Below are 16,039 nucleotides of genomic sequence, written 5' to 3'. Positions count from 1 at the left end.
GCAAAATGTAATCATTCAAGTTGGAATTTGTGCAAAACAATGATCAAACTTCCATATGCTGAAGAAAAATGCCCTGGAGACTTCGACTACAAAGGGTCAAAGACTTTAGTTTTAAATCTGAGCCAAAAAGAGTGCAGTCCAGCAGCTAACTCGATTCCAAAATCTGGGGCAGCACTGACTCAAAAGAAAGCGTCATCTCCTGTATCTTTTGAGGTCTCTCACCTAAACATTGTCCAAACTCAGCCCTGCATAACTTGTAAGTTAAAGGAGGCACGTCTATCAGTCTGCACATCCAGCTGGGAAAAAATACTAATAGAACTAAAGAAGACACTACTGCAATCACAGTGGTATAAACCAGCTGTCAGTGAGGATCTGCAGCGCTCTAGGGAGCCACAAGCTGGTTTCAGAGGGTCTGTGAAGCAGGGCCAGCGTTAGACTGGCTGGGGCCCAGGGCAGAAGCCCCACCCCACCGCACCCCACCTCACCGCACAGGGCTAAAGCCACACGGAGCAGAAGCTCTGAGCCTCACTACCCAGAGCCTCCCTCCTCACCTTCCACTGGGCCCTGGAATTTTTATAGCCTGTTGGAGGGGAGGTCTTACAGAGTAAAAGTTTGAGAATTCCTGGTGTAGATTATGGTTTCGCAACAACCAAAACTATATTCTGTGGCAGATCAAACCGAAAACACTCAGAAACCATGTTCATGAAGGAAGTGTATTGAATTCTCTGTGCCAATCCACAGAGGTCATGAGTTGTTACAGCCCTCAGTGACAGAGCCTTGGTTCTTTATCTCAAGCTAGAGCTGCTCATGCTTCCAGCTCTGGATGTCCCTGATTCATCCCTGGTGTGTCGGCCAAAAGGGCAGCTCTGGGGGGTTATTTTCCTGAGCCATTAGTTTAGAGCCTCCTGAGCGGCGTCTTCTTCCAATCCAATTCAAAGCAATGGAAACAAAGAAGAAAGTTTAACACCTGCAAGCTAAAGCTACACAAATTCAGACAAAGAAAAAAAAATTGCACTAATGTTTTGAACAGTGAGCGTAATCAACCATTCAAACAATTTACTAGGGATGTGGTGGATTCTCCAGCATTAGATGTCTTTAAATCAAGAGTGAATATTCTTCTAAAAGCTATGTGCTATCTCAACCAGAATTTGTGTGTTAAATGCAGGAATTACTTAATGAAATTCTATGGCCGATATTACATAGGTCAGACTAGATCAGCATTTCTCAACCAGGGGTCCGCGAAGCAGAGTTGGCATTAGACTGGCTGGGGCCCAGGGCAGAAATCTCAGAGTCTGAAGCCCCAGTGCCCTGCAGGACAGAAGCCCCCAAGTCCCCCTGCACCCGCAAGGCTAAAGCCTGCCACTCTGCAGGGCAGAAGCCTCAATCCCCCACCTGGCAGCTGAAGCCAGGAGTCCCAAACCCATCCACCCCCCAGCTGAAGGGTAGGATTAAAATTCAAAATGGTCTGGACAAACTGGAGAAATGGTCTGAAGTAAATAGGATGAAATTCAATAAGAACAAATGCAAAGCACCCCACTTAGGAAGGAACAATCTGTTGTGCTCATACAAAATGGGAAATGACTGCCTGGAAAGGAGCACTGCAGAAAGGGATCTGGGGCTTATAGTGGATCACAAGCTAAAGAGGAGTCAATAGTGTAACACTGTTGCAAAATAAGCAAACATCATTCTGGGATGTATTAGCAGGAATGTTGTAAGCAAGACATGAGAAGTAATTCTTCTGCTTTACTCCACGCTGATTAGGCCTCAACTGGAGTATTGTGTGCCACATTTCAGGAAAGATATGGACAAATTGGAGAAAATGCAGAGAAGAGCAACAAAAATGATTAAAGGGAACTAACCTATACCGACTTGTCCTGAGGGGATAGGAGAGCTGGTAGCACACCCAGATCATAGAACTCCAGTTTCAGGCCCTAAAAGCAGAGTCCACAGTGTGTATTTAACCCCAAACGTCCTCCCTGAGGTTCTTCCCCCATCCCAACCCCCCATTATATGCATTGTGTATCCCACTGGAAGGTTTCCAAACACAAATCATAGAACAGAAGATTCCCCTGACAAGTCGTAGTGAGCTAGTATGCCTCTTTACATATACTCTGTAAACTTCAGGTCTTAACCAAAGGTGAAGTTTAGAAAGTAGGGAGCTTTTACGGAAACCAGACTTATCTGCAGTCCACTGCATCTCAATGGACAGCACAACACTGCATGTCTCCCTCTACCAGATAAATCATGGCAAAGACTGGATATTCAAAATATTTGACAATCAGCTGCTGCAATCTGACCGAACTCCACCCAGAAATCAGAATCTTCAATCTTACCATTAGATAGAGAATGACCTGGTGAGGCTTGACCCTGAAGTTTTGATTCATTGGTAGAAACACTTTCAAAGCAGTCTTCAAACACTGTTGCAATAGTACAGGTGAGCACTTGGTCTGTTACCCAGGGTTTTCAGAACCCAAAGCAGTGGTAACTTAACTGTTTCATTCCAGGCGGTGTCAATGGGAACACAGAAATTCCATCTGATGAAAGATTAATACAAGTAAGCATGCTCTTATCTAAAACTACAATTTATTAAATTTAAGCACACAGAGACATAATCAATAGGTTTAGTATCAGAGGGGTAGCCATGTTAGTCTGTATCCACAAAAACAATGAGGGGTCCAGTGGTACCTTAAAGACTAACAGATTTATTTAGGCATAATCTTTCGTGGCTTATGCCCAAATATATCTGTTAGTCTTTAAGGTGCCACTGGACTCTTTATTGTTTCAATAGGTTTAGAACATCTCAAATAATTACCTAGAATCTGGAACGATATTGAGTAATTTACAGCAGGCCCATGATGGCTAGTCACTTCCACGCCGGGGTGTAAGGTGTCAGGAAAAAGATCTCTCAGGATAGCTTCAGAGGACTGCTCCATATTACACTCTATTATCTAGTCTTTTTATTACACTTGACTAATAGGAAAATTACATTAAATAGGCCAGATAAATGGCTGGACCTTCAGTCCTATATAGTAGAAGATGATGGGCTGAGGTTATTTTCTTTTCTGGGAGATCTATCTATATATACACACTGTATACATGAAACACACAATAAGTTTACGTTTAATGAGGGGGGAGTACTGGGTTTTTAACTCAAGGTAGCAGAATCCAGGATGTCACCAAGAATCAGCCTCTCTGATTTCAGTGACTGTCCTTGCACCATTTTGGTCAACGCCCTTAAAAAATGACACCCTCTTTGCTTGCATCATTAAGAAAACTTCACCAAAATAATATGCACATGCAAAAAAGTTATTGATCTTCCATGCAAATGTAAAATATAGCATCATAGAGTGAAAAATGTGCTGATCTGCCTGCTATTAAGCGGAGTGAAAGAAAGCACAGGGCACATCTCTGCATAGTCCAGAAATACCTTTAGAAGATATAGGGCCAAATGCAGCACTGGCCTGTACGTTCCCACTAAAGTTGATGGAGTTGTGCCTTCATACTTACACCGGATCTGAATGTGCTCCATAGATCATAACAATAGATTATGTTCCTTTACATTTTTGGCTATAGGACTGGAAAGATAATTACATACAGCTGGCTCTAGTGCTGACTGGCCAGCAGTAAACTGAGATAAATTCATATTATATTATGGTATTAGTGCTTCCCTTTTTCTGTAGATGGAAAAGAACTATGGCCATTTAAGACTTCTTTGATATATTCCCATCTTCCTTTTAGTTATCCTGAAGATATAAGGCCAGATTCTCTCCTACAATTAGCCCCTTTTGTGCCACGCAGGTGACATGAAGCAACCAGATTCTGATCAGCTAGTCAAATATAGCCATTCTCCTTCCAGGGGAAGATCTCAGCTAGCATAAAGTCAGCATGGACAGTGCCTATGGCACACCTTCCCCCACTGCCGACCACAATGTAGGAGGCATCAGTGGGAGAGATGTGGCCAGAGCACTAATGATCTCTGTCACTTCTTAGCTGATAGATCATCCCTTGAGGATTTCTGGCAGCTGGCAGGAGTCAGAGCAGACCACGAGGCTGCTTTAAATTATTCTGGGGCTAGAGCTTGAGCTGTGGAAGGTGGAGAATCAGGGAGCTAGAGCCAGTTTCGACAGCCCTCCATCCCACTTCTCTTACACTGAACAGATATCAGCATGAGAGAAATTAGCCCATCATTCTGATTAGGTATTTCCTGAAAGTACTATTTATTTGCCTAATTAAAACTGGATGCATTTGAATGAATACTTTGCCAAAGCGAGTCCAACAGTAAAAATGTGAAGGGTCTCAGATATTATGACGATGAGTATGGTATAAACAGACAAATAGTACTCTATTGATGCAGAGGACCTGCATTTACCACTATGTCAGCTACTAGCAACAAAATCAAGAAAAGAGATCAAGAAAGGAAAAGTTTTAAAAATATATAATAGATCTTCATACATACAATGTAATTACTGTTGTACTTTTCAATGTCATTCCAGGACTCTCTTCTGTTTAAAAAAAATAGATTCCAGTAAACTTTAAAAACAGTGAACAAACTCATAGCAATATAAAGAGATTGCAGGGAGCATTCTAGCCTTCCTTGGGTTGGGCAACTTTTTTTCCTTGCAAATTCTCATTTTGGACACCAATTGACTCATGGATCCCTTTCAAGCCAAGATTTTCAGGCGTGACTAGCAACTGGGGATGACTCAATTTCTGGGTGCACAGCCAGAGACTAGGTTTCAGATTGGGCCACTACACAGGGGTGCAATAAACTGATACCTCTCTGCAGCAGCTATCATGTTCTCTAGAACCACAGTTTTCATGTTAAATGGAAAAAAGTCTCTAGCTATTATGGTTGTGAAGAAAATTTCAGAAATGTGAACTGATGTAATTGATGCAGCCATGTCTACAGGAGTCTGCAGAGTGCCTGGAACAAGCAGCTCTGAGAGCTTTGAACTACTTCATTCTTTTCAGTGAGTGGCTAACTCGGATGCCTAGTGATTAGATTTTAAATGTCATCATGGTTAACTATTGCATTCCTCATGTTAGAAAGGAGAAGGAAGATCACAGATCTGCACACAACTTATTGTGAACAGCATCTTGTTTTGGTGCCACAGGAGGGTGGCATTTAGAAGATAACACCATTTTCCCCCTCAATCAAGCTGATAATGCCACAGTCCCTAGCAGACCTTGAGTCCAGCAGAGCTCAGAAAGCACACCTCATCGTACTTTGAACATCTGCACAATCTACCTTGAGCAGTGTCTCGTTTTAGTGACTTGCTTATTTTGTGGGCGGAGCTTAGAAAAATACCACCACTTTCCTTGTCCCCTCTCTCAGTTTGACTTCTGCTTGAAAGACCTTAAAGACAAAAGATTTTCAAAGGGTGAGTGATCAGCATTTTCTAAAACTTAGGCCCATTTATAGTGCCACAGTTTGGGCAGCCAAAACTTATTAGTCACTTTTGAAAATCTTTGTTATGACTTTTCAAAGTCCTTTGAAGACAAAAATATTTAGCATTTATAACAGTTTTTATATTATTACACCTCATGCCCTTATTTCCAGACCAGGAGCCACAGAGAAAAAGGGATTCTCCATTGCATAAAAGCAAAAGCACAAACTCTAATTCCAGTTCACAAAGCAGTAAACCAGCCAACTAGATTCATATTTATGATTGGAACTGGAGTTTCTCTCCCCTTGTGGCACATCTGAGCAACCACAATCCTGACTTATGCAGAAGTCTGACTGACTTCCACTGGAGGTTTGCTGAAGTCCTCCAGGACTGGCTTGATAATAATAGTAAATAGACCTCCCAGCCCTACAATTCATTGCATGCAGGCAGGCTGCTGCACCTACATAGAATATCAGGGTTGGAAGGGATCTCAGGGGTCATCTAGTACAACCCCCTGCTCAAAGCAGGACCAATCCCCAGACAGATTTTCGCCCTGTTTCCTAAGTGCCCCCCGCCCCCCAAAGGATGGCACTCACAACCTTGGGTTTAGCAGGCTAATGCTCAAACCACTGAGCTATCCCTCCCCCTATAAAGTACAGTGGAATAGTTTCAACAGGCAAACTAGATAGAGTTCCCTCTTCAAAGAGTAACTCAGCACTCATGGGATAGCCACACTACTAGGAACATAACGTGGGATTTGAACCAGCTTCGCAAACACCCCAGGCCAATACCCAAGCCACCAGGCTAGAAAGGCACTTATGAAAGGCTCAAGAAAAGGAGATAGGGAAAAACCCTGAGTTGTTCAAAGCCTGCCTTATTCTGTCCTCCCTGCAGGTGCTGAGGAGCCAGAGAGACTGGGCTGGGGTGACAAGCTGCAGTCCAGACTTGATGCCTGAATTCTAGTGAAAAGCCTCATCGGCGTCCAGAAGTTAGAGGAGTCCTACTGAAGTCAATGGGGCTCTGCACAGATGCAATGAATTACAGATCAGGATCATATGAAGTAAATTTGGTTTGAGGAGCTGACCACGCTTGACAAAACATAAAGAGCCTGTTACAAAGTCCACTGAAGTCCATGAGTGTCTTTCCATTGACGTTAATGGGCTTTCTATCAGCCCATAACTGAAGAAAGAAATGGAACTGTGTTAAGAACATTGATTACATGCTGAAGAGATACATTGCAAAGAGGGAAATACTGGACCCCATCCTCCTGTCCTTCTACAAGCCACTTTCTCACAAACTTCAGTGGGAGTAAAAAGAGGAAGAGGAGGAGGAGGAGGAGGGAGGGAGACTTTTGTATACAGCAAACAAGTCAAAATGAAAATGATCAATAGCTGCCTAATGCCCAGTACTATACTGAGTGCCTCCTGCTAGGTGCTGAACACCTTCTGTTCCTATTGATTTCAGGGGTTATGGGTGCCCAGGACCTTGCAAGATTAGGCCCATTGACAGTGTATCTCACGAGAAACAAGTGTTAAGTACATTCAGCAGAATACTAAACAGAAAAGAATAGCTGGAGCTTCCTCATTATGAACCCATTTACAAATTCATTTGATCTACCGATTTTATAGACTGAACCACAGATTGACATTTCTGAATGTTTAAGACTGAGAGAAGGATGTAAATAAGTATAAGTATATTTCACAGACATAAAAAAAAAACCCACACGGGGATTTCAGCTCTTCCCAGGACACATAAAACAAATTAAACTATATATTTCAAGTATTAGGTTTCTTTCTCTTTCCCAGCAGCTCTTCGCCATCTCCTGTTAAACATGCCTATTTGGATTAGCTTAGACATTACTAGAAATTGAAAGGCAAAGGCCAGGCATCCTACTGTGTTACTTGAAACCAGTGTTGAAGGTCTCAAGCTGTGATATAGAGTAAACTGTCTATCTCCTAAATATCCCATAAATTCTCCCAACCATTTAACCTGGGATGGGAGATTATCTATTTTTCTGCTTGAAATCATTCCTTCACTTTCCCCTTTTTATGCTGGATAGCTCAGCTAGTTTGAAAACAATAGGAGTTCCAGCTTTCTCTTTTTCCCAGTATTATAAGCACAACTCTGGTCATTTGTCAGAATAACAGGGCTCCCCATCCGTCTTGCCATTTCTTCCATGCAAATTCTCTGGCTTCTTCAATGTATACACTTTTTCAAAGAAAAACTATTTAAGGGAGTAGGGAAAGGGGGTTGTAACAATTTTCACACTTCTGAGGATGCTACATGGATGCAGCCTCTAGAAACGCCAAACTGAATGTTGCAATGGCCTTCTCAGAGGAAGCATTCAGGAAGCGTTCAAGGGTCACATGTGAGACATCAATTCATTTGTCATGGCTTTGTTTTACAATAATCTTATTGATTTGTAAAAATGCCTATAAATTCGTTATTAAGAACATTTGATTTTGGAAAAACTCTCCTGGCCTTTCAAACCACATGGTAACCCCATAATCACCCTCCTCAAACATGAATCTAAGAGAAAAGATGGGCCTTATTTCATACCTTGAAGGCTACTCTAGTTCTTCAAGACGAGTGTGGGAGGCAAGGTCCAGAGCCAAGGGCTCTCTCTAGAGAATACCCAGGCTCCTGCCCCACTCTTACATATCCAGAGACTAGATCTGCCATGGTGGCATACAGAAAAAGATGAAGTCTTTCCAGTAACCAGGATCCCAGGCACAGATCAGCCATCACTTTGAATCTCAGCCAGAAGGAAACGGCAAGCCAAGGCACTTTGGAGAATTGCTCCTTGTAGTTCATTTACAAAGCCAGTCACATTCTACACTAATTTCTGAGTAACCTTCAAGGTTAGCCCCATGCAGAGCACATTGTGATACTCTAAATTGGAAGTAACAAAGGACCATATGAGACAGCAATGATTGTAATTGTCTTATAAAGCACAGATGTTCGACTCATCCCTAAGCCTGGATGATCAGGCTGCGTCAGTCGGGAAAAAAGCCTTTGGCCATCTGCAGCTTGTTAAGAAACTCTGTCTCTTCCTCCCAGTTGAGGATCGTGCCGTGCATTCTTCAGCTCTAGGACAAGATCACTGTACGTTGGTATGTTGTTGCAATTGGGGCTTTAGGACTTTTACAGAAGAGAAGTGCAACTGAACCCGCTCAGTAGTCAACTGAGACTTGAGCCTCACACCACACCCTCTGTAGGCTTCCCTCGGTGTCACTCCTGACTTGAGCTTCAGCTAATTCACCCTCAGTCAAGTCCCAACCTCAGCCACACCCTGTCCCTTGTCTATAATCCTGTGACAGACAAAATAACCAGCTAGAGCCATCAGCCACGATGGTTCTAAAAAAGGGAACTGATTTAAGGAGGAAAACAGAAAGTAGAAATAAAACCATTATGACCAGGCTGCCTGATCGCTGTGCAAGGGGGCGGGGGGAGAATCTCATTATTCTCACTGCCGGGCACAATTGCAATCCTTGTACTTCCCTGTATTGCAACTATTCGTAAAATAGCAGCAATGTTTGGTTAAAAGTAACTGGAGCAGACTAAACCCTTTCCTTTTCCTATCAGGGAAACTAAATTGATTCCCCTAATCCCACCTCAATCATAGAAATGAGAAGCAGCCCTGTACCTCACACACGTCCCTTCTGTCTCCGCAAAGTAAGGCCAACTTCCATTAATGTTGCTAGGATAATTTATATCCCCTTCTGTTGTGATGGGTATACAATAGTTATCATATTTCTGGTCCCTAATACAGGACCCCTATGGGCTTTTGATTGCAGACATATGCTAATCCATTAACTTTGCTATCTTCCAGGACTATTGGCTTTCCACTCCACCCATACTTCAGAAGGCTTTGACAGCATACAGTTCCCACGGCATCACTGATAGGAACACGCACACCCCCCAGTAACCAAGTTATTTCTGAACAACTCCTCATTCACCAAGGATTTTTTATTCTAAGTTAGATGTGTTTTAACTGCATATTTCAGCGGTTTGTTTTCTAACTGCAGCCGGGAAATTGACTCCTCCTTCACTAACCAGAATGACATAAGGACCTCAGAATTAATGGACATGCAAATACTTGGCTGCAGAAGAGGAGGTAACTGATGGTTTTGACAAGTGTTGGATTGTAGACGTCCATGGCTTTATCTAAACACAGCCATGACTGGCTGGAAATGGGTGCAGCTGTTCTGCTGCTGACCCCTAAAGGGTATGTCTCCACCGCAGAGTTAGCCTGGGTGTTGCCTCTAATCCCCCACTTGTCCATCTACACAGCCCTCTCTCCGGAGTTCAGTGGTGCTTTCATGCCCCTGGTATGGCAGGGGATGTGGGTTAGAGCCCAGATTCCAATTTCATTTGGGCTGGTAACCTGGACACACAAGTTCTTCCACAATTCGCTGGGAAAGAATCATACGGCTCAGCTGGCTGCAGCACAAAGAACCATGGGATATGCCCCCAGAAGTCCCTAGTGACACACCCAGGGGAGTGCAGAGTGACTACTCACACCTCAGCTAGGCTAACCTGAGCTAGCAAACCCCAGGTGCCAATCACCAGCCTAACTCTGCAGTGAAGACCTACCCTAAATGTAGACAAGGATATGCAGAAGTTCACACTGATGAAGCTAATCAAGGTTCTGTTCTCCCTGTAATCAGAATCAATCCCAATTAGCTCAATCAGTGCAAGCCTCAGCTTACTCTTGTCTACATTTAGGGATCAGCACCTATCATAAGCCTCTTCCCAAATCTGGACCTTAGCGTCCAAAAATCTGGGTGCCTAGCATGAACCCCTCTAAGCTCAATTTACCAGCTTAGATCTGATCTCGCTGCCACCATCCAAAATTTCCAGGGTTTTGGCCCCCTCTGGTCTCCCCAAAACCTTCCCTGGAGGGACCCCAAGACTCAGAAACCCTGAGCCTACAACAAAGGGAAATAACCCACTTCCCTTCCCTCTCTCTCTCTCACCCAGACTTTCCTCTCTGGGCTAACCTGGGAGTATTGATGCAATCTCTTTACATCACAATACCAAGAAGCATATCTCCTCTATTCCACAAAGAGACAAACCCCAAATACAAGGAAACAGAAGAGATTCTATCTCTCCTCCCCCTTAGCTTCTTCCCGCCCTGGGACACTAGGAGAGTTAAACACAGAGCGTAGTGTTTCCCCTCCCCCCTGTCTTTCCTTTCTCCTTAACCAGAGAAAAACTCAAACAGGTTTTAAAAAGAAAGCTTTATATAAAAAAGAAAGAAAAAAGACATAAACATATTCTCTATAACAAGATGACAATACAGGGCTATTGCTTATAAGAAAAATATGAATAAACAGTCTGATTCAAAAAGATATCCAATTTGAAACATTCCAGCAAGTTACACACATGTAAATACACCCAAAACAACATAAAAGCCTATATTGTTTTTCTACCTGTACTTACAAGTTGGAAACAGAAGATTAGAAGAAGAAAGAAGCTTCTCATAGCTGAGAGACAAACAAAAGACTCAGAGTCCAAAAATTCCCTCCCTGACTTTGAAAAATCCAGTTTCCTGATTGGTCCTCTGGTCAGGTGTTTGGTTCCCTTTGTTAACCCTTTTCAGGTAAAAGAAACATTAACCCTTAGCTATCTATTTATGACAGCCCCAGTGCAGCTACATGGGTGAGTGGCTACCACAGACAGAGTCAGGACTATTCCCTAATGTGACGCTGTATGGAATCTGGGAGACATTTCATGACATTGTTGACACCAATATTATAAAATTACAAGGAATCTGACTGGGTATGCCATGTGAGGTATCTGCAAAAATGTTATAATTTGCCAAGTATGACAATCTTGTTTATATGTTTGTATCACCTACGTATTATGAGTTATAGGTATGTAGAGTGTGTATGTATTTCAAACTTGTGCTGTGCATCTGGGTCACATCCCCAGAAATATTGGCATCAGCACTGCCTAGCCTGCTTAATGACCCATAAAGGGACATCAACTGTACAATGAACCCATTGAAAGGATCAGGGACTACACCTTATGACTCAGCAAGACATGCCTATGGACAGAACTCTAAGGTTCCCTGTGCTGGGCAGCTTCTGTTTGGAACAAAGGAAACACAAGCTGCACGGCAAAAAACTATAAAAGGCAGCTGCATCCTCTCCATTTTGTCTTCAATCCTGCTTCTTACCTCTGGAGGAACTCTGATACAAACTGAAGCTCTCAACAAAAGACTGAATGACCCATCCAAACTGTGGATGTATTCCAGAGGGACTTTCAAGCTAGCAAACTCACCAATACTGCTAGGAACCTGATATATGGATTTTGAAGTCTTTGAATGTATGTGACTGTTTTACCATCTCTTCTTCTTTCTTTAGAATCATAGAATCATAAAATATTAGGGTTGAAAGAGACCTCAGGAGGCATCTAGTCCAATCCCCTGCTCAAAGCAGGACCAACACCAACTAAGTCATTGCAGCCAAGGTTTATAAAAAACCTGTTGTTTTAGACACTAAAGGATTGTCTAGCGGCATGGTATTTTGGGTAAGATCCAACCTAATATTGGCCTAGTAATGTGTCTGGCCCTTTGGGGTTCAGAAGAACATTTTGTATAGAGAGCAGAGTTTTAAAATAGCTTCTTACTGTATGGACCTAGATGCTGTTTGGGAATCAGAGAACTGGAATGCAATAAGGGAGCTGTGTGATTTATTTTTTAATTTTTTTTTAATTTGCTTCTTGATAACCAGTGTGGGGCTCAGAAGCACAGTTTGTGACTGGTTGGGGAGTTTAACTTCAATGTTACCCACCAGTCTTGGGAGTATTTGCTTGGGTTTTTAAAAACAGGCTAGACAAACACTTGTCAGGGATGGACTAGGTATACTTAATCCAACCTCAGTTCAGGAGGGATAGACTGAATGACCTCTTGAGGGCCTCTCCAGGCCTACATTTCTATGATTCTAGAACATCTAGAAAAAACCCACTGCCCTCTTTCTTGTTTCTAAGTGCTCCCAGCTCAAGCGCACCCACTTTGCCCTTATGGGTCTCAGAGGAGAAGCTTGCAGTTCTTCCCTCTTAGAACAGGCCTCAGGCTCACTACCTCATGTGTACCAATCACTTATCAGTCTGCTGGCAAACGCCTGCATTTCTTCCTTTTGGGACCCTATGATCAATGATATTGGCTAGAGCTGGTTGGGAATTTTCCGCTGAAATGATATTTCAACAGAAAATGCAGTTGCTCCCAAGCGCAAAAAAAAATATCAAAAAAAAAATATCAACCTATTGCCGGGAAAACTCAAACACAATATTTTGTTTCAGGTCAGCTTGATGCAAATTGAAATCATTTGGTTTGTTGAACTGACCCAAAATGCTTTTTTTCCCCCTGCTCGCCCAGCCCCTTTTCAGCAAAGTTCCTGATGGGATCCCCAAGAAAGGAGAACCTATATGATTCACTGCAGGCTCAGTCTGCAGTGACAAGCTCTGGTTTGCCCCATGGGTTTGGAGGGACATGGGGTTGTAGGAGTGTGGAGAGGAATGCCACACAGAGCAGCCATCCCCATTTTCCCCTCACCTGTCCCCTCTCTGAACCTCTAGATTGGGAAACCTGTGGAGGGGCTCAGAGGAGGGAAATGGGAGCAGAGCCAGCCCTCTCCCTTTCCATGTCTCTATTGGCCAAACCCATCGGACTCTGCTCACCTCTGCTGTTATTCTTCTGGAGGGCTTCACTGCAGAGCAGAGGCAGTGGAAGCCTGAACCCACCCCAGTGAACTCAGAGAGAGCTTGGCCACCAATTTCAGTGGGAGTAGGATCAAGCTCTTGCTGAAGAGCAACTGAAAGCACTATCCAAGGCCTTCTCAGCATCCTTACCTACACTTCACTCCTAAATTGTGCCAGCCACAGAGCCAGTAAATGGGAGTGAATTCCTCAGGCACTTCTCTTTAGAGTTCAGCACGGAGGGAACATGTAGAATGCTGGCTGAAGGTGCAAAGCTAGGGCCCTATCCTCAAATTGTGGAAACTGATGTAGCTCCATTGACAATGGAGTTATTCCGACTGACACCAGAATTCACTTTTTAAAAGTGGGTGGGCATTTGGGATAGAAATCCAAGCACACTTTTGTGTTTGCTTGTTATGCACCTTGAATCAGAAGGGAAAACACTCTTGAGATCTAAACGCCTCAAGAATGCCAGAGGCAAGTGCCGTTACATTTCTCCATTTTATAATTATTAACAAAGAATATTCATTATTCTGTATGCCCTCGAAGTCCTTTCTCAGAGATCACCAGCTAAGCCAGATATTTTATTTTGTCTGACCTAAGAGCAATTCTGTGCTCTTCAGGCTTTTCAAAGAGAAGCTGTTTTGTGTTTGCGATCTAAACTCACACACCATAATACTTCTTTTCAGAATGTATGTCCTTGAAAAAAAGAAAAAAACTTCATTTCAGTCACTCCACATCAATCTGCATTTATTCATTACAGGGTCCAGAAAGTGAAAAACTGATGCCCCACATGAACCAGGTTTAAAATTCAATGCTGGTACATTCACAAGAGGATGTTACCAGTACCAGGAGAATTCGGAAACCCATATGCCTAACGAACAGTAATTTGAGAAAGAATCACACAAGTAGTTAAGGTTACACAGTACATGTCTTTTCCTATAAACCTTAACTCCTCAAGCATAAACCCTCAGTAATTGTGTTAGCCTTACACAGTATCCTGATTAGCAAACAGGGCAGATATATCTACCAATTCTAGATGGAGACTTTTTCTTCTCTTCTTCCCTTTTTAGGTACTGGGTCTGTTAAATGTTCTGTCTCACAGTCTTGAACCTCTTCAGATGTTAATTGGGGAACTCACTGAACTAATTTACTTTGTTTAGCATTTATAACTTTTGTTTTCAAAGGAGTCACATGTCCCAGAAATATGCCTTGAGGGCGTTCATTGCTGGTATAACTCTAATATTTTGGAAGGAGGGGCTGCAGAACAGACCCAGACCGAAGCTCAATCAACTTTTACCGTGTTATCAATTATTCACTTAAACTCTTAGCGTGATGTCATCCAGAAAGGGTCATTTTGACCCATGTCAGCTCACACCAAGCCCACTGATTGCATAGAATCACAGCAGAATCATAAAAGATGAGGGTTGGAAGAGACCTCAGGAGGTCATCTAATCCAATCCGTTGCTCAAAGCATGACCAACACCAACCAAATCATCCCAGCCAGGGCTTTGTCAAGCTGGGCCTTAAAAGCCTCTAAGGATGGAGATTCCACTACCGCCCTAGGTAATCCATTCCAGTGCTTCACCACCTTCTTAATGAAATAGTTGTTCCTAATATTCAACCTAGACCTCCCCCACTGCAACTTGAGACCATTGCTCCTTGTTCTGTCATCTGCCACCACTGAGAACAGCCTAGCTCCATCCTCTTTGGAACCCCCCTTCAGATAGTTGAAGGCTGCTATCAAATCCCCTCTCACTCTTCTCTTCTGCAGACATGGGTGGCATGTTTGTAGAAATTTTGGTGGTGCCCAGAACCCGCCCCTGCCCAAACTCTGCCCTGTCTCCAAACTCCACCCTCTACCTGCCCAAGGCTCTGGGTGGGAGTTTGGGTGAGCGAGGAGGTCTGGGGTGCAGACCCTAGGCTGGAGCAAGGGATTGAGGTGCAGGATGCAGGCTCTGGCAGGGAGTTTGGGGATGGGAGGGGTGCAGAGGGATGGGGTGCAGGGGTGAAGGCTGTGGGGTGTGGGGTGTGGCTGCCGATGAGGGGTTTGGAGTGTGGGAGGGGTTCAGGGCAAGAGTAGGGGTATAGGAGGTGAGGGCTCTGGGGCTGGCAATGAGGAGTTTGGGGTGTGGGAGGGGCTCAGGGCAAGAGTAGGAGTGTGAGGGATGAGGGATCTGGCTGGGACTGAGGATAAGGTGTTTGGGGTGCTGGAGGGGCTCAGGACTAGGAAAGAAGGTTGAGGCTGCAGTGAGGGAGACTCTGGGGTGGGGCAGAGATGGGGATGAGTTTGGGGTGCAAGTAGGCCGCTCTGGGACAGGGGACAGAGAGGATTCCCCCTAGCCCTTTCCCTGCCGGCAGCAGCAAACTCTGGGGGAGGAGCCCCCCTTTCCTGCCCCCCAGCAGCACTGCAGCCTTACTGGGGGTGAGGGATGGGGCTGCCTCCTTGCGTGGGGCAAGAGTGGTGACTGCAGGCAGAGGGGGGGCCCCCTGTGCTGCTTGAGGGTCCTGCCAGAAAAGGGAAAGGTTTGAGGAGGAAGGGCAGGCTGAGAGTCAGTCTGTCCTGGCCCCGGAGATAGAGGGCACTAGGACCCTGTGGCAGCAGTTGCTGGGAGTCAACATGGAGCTGCTCAGGGAAGAGACAGTCAGTGATTTTCTGCTCCCGGGCCCGGGAAAGACGAGGCGGGGAAGGGCCCGGGGGCAGCAAGTCGGGGCCATGGAACACTCGGGGAAGGTGGGGGGGGGGCGCCCATGGGAGGCACCCAGCTCCACATATTCCTGGAGCTGGGCCCCTGGTTCTGAATATTGCTGGTGCCCGGAGCACCACATGGGTATGGAACTCGCCACCTATATCTGCAGATTAAATAAGGCCACTTCCCTCAGCTTCTTCTCATAAGTCATGTGCCCAAGCCCCCTAATATTTTTTTGTTGCCCTCCCCTGGACTCGC

The sequence above is a fragment of the Chelonoidis abingdonii genome, chromosome 1 (genome assembly GCF_003597395.2).
Source record: "Chelonoidis abingdonii isolate Lonesome George chromosome 1, CheloAbing_2.0, whole genome shotgun sequence".
Classification (NCBI taxonomy): domain Eukaryota; kingdom Metazoa; phylum Chordata; order Testudines; family Testudinidae; genus Chelonoidis; species Chelonoidis abingdonii.
The sequence above is the reverse complement of the archived record's forward strand: the minus strand, read 5'-3'. Positions refer to the sequence as shown.